This window comes from Danio rerio, chromosome 1 (assembly GCF_052040795.2).
Source record: "Danio rerio strain M-AB ecotype USA chromosome 1, GRCz13ab, whole genome shotgun sequence".
NCBI classification, from domain to species: Eukaryota; Metazoa; Chordata; class Actinopteri; order Cypriniformes; family Danionidae; genus Danio; species Danio rerio.
Window position 1 is genome coordinate 918,154 of NC_141021.1, and position 3,654 is coordinate 921,807.

The 3,654-nt window shown below is 37.4% G+C and overlaps 1 long non-coding RNA gene across 1 annotated transcript; it reads left to right on the top strand.

Annotated features, from left to right (window-relative positions):
* The first annotated feature begins 227 nt into the window (after positions 1–227).
* On the top strand, positions 228–2,987 carry LOC147846625 (uncharacterized). Its single transcript, XR_015476043.1, has 6 exons — positions 228–265; positions 586–698; positions 1,657–1,783; positions 1,960–2,045; positions 2,340–2,382; positions 2,480–2,987. It is a non-coding gene; the product is annotated as an uncharacterized LOC147846625 (long non-coding RNA).
* Positions 2,988–3,654: the final 667 nt, after the last annotated feature.

Here is a 3,654-nt window from a genome sequence, read left to right on the forward strand (position 1 = left end):
CACACATCCACACACACACAGCAAATTCATCAGAGTTAAATTCTCGGTGTTGAAGCATTTGAGAGTAAAGTGTTGACGTTAAAGAGTTAGATTTTGATAAATGAATATAATAAGAGTTAGAATTGATTTTATTCAGTGCGAAATCAATGAGTTATCTTTTCAACACTTGGTGGTGTTATTTCCAACATCCGGGAATTCATGCAGCCCCAGTCACTGAAGAATTTTCCAGACGCCATTTTCCATCTGAGGTTTAGAACAGCAACTGGTGAGTCAAACTACCTAAATGTTGGTATTTTACTGACTTTCTTTAAGGAAATACAGTTGTAAACATGTTGTTAAGTTAATAACTTTAGAATGGAGTGACAATTTTAAACTTCTGCGGTTCATTCATGGTCGTTTGTGTATCTAGCTTAACTGCATTACTATTGACTTCTTTTCAAGAATGTTTTTATATATGCTCACGCATACATAGTGCATAAAAACATCAAATGTACATGTTCAACACATTTCTGTCACGCTTAATGCCATTTTGTGCATTGTTACCCATCTGTAAAATAAAATCGACACTTCTCCTTTAATTCCAAGCAAACTAGCGAGGGAATCCCCGGAGCCGCCTAACGTTAGCCTACTCTGCCCGGATGCTAACGGCAACACAGGACGGTTTCCATAAGCTCTGGAGAGTTTCTAAAACATATCTGGTGAGTAAATGAACATATGCTTACTTGTAAAAGGCTTCCTGACTGAAACAAATGATTGTTTGTTATTCGTGTACGTTAATTTGGTTATTTTAAACACCGCGGCCCTTTTAAACTGGTTCATTCGTGGCCGTCCATATACCGTTAGTCTATAACTTAGACTCGTGTGATGACGTACGCTTGAATTAAATTAAGTGTTGACAACCATTAAAGTCGGAATGTTAACATTAATGTCTTTAAATGACCGCGTTTGCACTTTATCAGACATTTAACGTTACAGAGGTCTCCCGGAAGTTGCGGGACTAACGTTAACGTTATCCCGCAAATGCACAGAGACTCCCAGATGCCCAAGTAGATGCCCGCAAATGAATGATAATCCCCCGGAAATCGCGCGTCTCCCGCCCGGTCATTAAACACTTTGCACGCCCCTCTCCACCGCATCCCTCCCAGCTCTTCAGGTACGTCGCGCGCAAGTCACCCCCACCGCTCTTCAGGTACGTCGCGCGCAACTCATCCCATTGCTCTTTAGGTACTCATCTCTCCCGCTACCTCCCGCAAATCAACTCTGTATCCCCCGAAAATTACTTTTCCCAACTCGGGATGTCTGACGTTAGTAAGTTAGGCTATTTCTGTTGTCAGCGACATCTTAGTCAAGCTTTTTCTCCCGCATGATATTGTGCTTAAAACTATAGGCTAAACTTAGCATGTACTGTACACAACATTTCCGTTTTATTAGTGCGTTGTAAACAGCCACCTGTCTGTAAAATTAATCAACTGATTCATATTTGAGCAGCCTAATGATGATACAGGTTTGATTTGTAGATTTATTATCAATAATCAACATCTGAATCAAAAGATATCTGAAAAAGTGTGAGGCATACTTTGTGATGTTCATCTCTCTTTTTTATCTGAAGGTTATGCATATGTGTTAGATACTAATGTGTTGTTGTTTTTTTAACAGCCACAGTTCTCTATACAATAACACAAGACCCTGTGACAGTGGCTGATTAGAGACGGATGGTGTATTTCCAGAGTTGGTGAAATGACCAAGCACACCTTTTTGGTCATATGTGGTGATAATAATGAAGGTATGTTTGATAAAGTTCTGTATTTGTTTCACAATAAGCTAAGAGGGTATTAGAGCATTAGAGAATAACAATTGACATGAAGGTGATAAGTTTTGTATTGTGGGTGAACTGTTACTTAAATAATGTTTTGCTCTTTGCTTTGCACTTTTCCTCTTCTGCTTATCCTAATATTATAGATTATATTTGGACCTGAAACATCTGCTAGACTCCAGGAAAGGTGGCGTCAATACTGGACCTGAAAGGGCCTAACAAGTTGAATCTGGTAAAGAAACACGCACACACACACACGCACGCACACGCTTACAGAAAACTGTAAGTTTATGAATATTTTTTACACTGTGGCCAATATTTTGGGGAAGTCAGCATCACTAAATGATATAAAAGATTTTAAGCTCCTCTAAATTTTGCTCCAAGTGTTGTGTTAAATTCAGGATTCTGGACAGACAGCTGCCTGTTTTTCCAGTTCTAGTCATAGTGGTTAACCTAATTGTTTTTGGAGATCCAACAGTGATGTATGTGTTTTTTCTACTTTTCCATATCCTGTCACCTCAACCAGCTGGGAGAGTCAAGTTGTGGATCATCATGTAGATTTTCAAAAGGTGAGTTTAGATTTCTTGAATGTTTTATTTACTTTAAATGTTCTTTTAAATATATCATAGAATTTGATTGCAATTTGTTTTCAAACATTTTTCTTAGTCATGCTGGAGTCTTGAAGAGTTCTTAGATGAGCATCACCCTATATCTGTGCATCAGGAACCACCAGACGAGCGATCAGCAGCTGCTACATCGTCATGGATAAAAAGGTCATCCTGTGGCTGGGAAGCACTTCATTCACAGGACATGCTTGATGAGATTTCCTAGCTCCAGTTTGTTTTCACACAAGTTTACAGCATTTATACCTTCATTTAAACTGCTGTGTTTGATATGAAGGACCAAGGAAACACCAGAAGTGAAAGATTTGCACGCCAAGTTGTTTAAAATGTAATTTCAGAAGAAAAGTATGCGTTCAGAAGAAAACTATGAGTGACGATATATTGAACTTTCAAATTGCTCTGATGAAACATCAAGTTTGGACATCATATTTTGTTGATACTGTCTGTACTAATAAAACATTTAAAGCATATTTGACATTGTTGCATTTTAAAAATTGAATGAATTGTTGAAGTTGTGAATGTTTTCAAATAAAATGTTTTTTATTTTGTAATTTACAGTCTATTTGACCTTTTTACCATATTTACACTTAAGAGAGTTAAATAAAATAATATATTACACCAGGTGGTGTTAAATATAGTTAAATTTTTTAACTCTGCCCTGAGTTAAAATTAACCCTTACTTCGGTGTCAATGTGCCAACCCTTTTGAAAGTGTTGATTTAAGTCTGTTTTGAGTGGACCCCATGAGACACTTTCAAAGTGTTGAAATTAACACCCATAGAGTTGTTTTGGGTCCCCATATTTTGCTGTGCACACACACACACACACACACACACACACACACACACACACACACACACACACACACACACACACACACACACACACACACACACATGGACAATTTAGCCAAGCCAATTCACCTGTACCGCATGTCTTTGGACTGTGGGGGAAACCAGAGCACCTGGAGGAAACCCAAGCGAAGGCAGGGAGAACATGCAAACTCCACACAGAAATGCCAACTGAGTAATATTAATAATAATAAAAATAATAATAATAACAAATTCTTAAGGGTATTAAACTAAATTAAAAGGAACAAGACTTTCTCTAGAAGAAAAATGTTAGTTCAAATAAAAGTTTTTTTTCTTCCCAAATTGGCACTAAAAGTAATTTTAATCATATAATAAATGCAAAGTTTTTCATAAATGTTCTGTTTTAA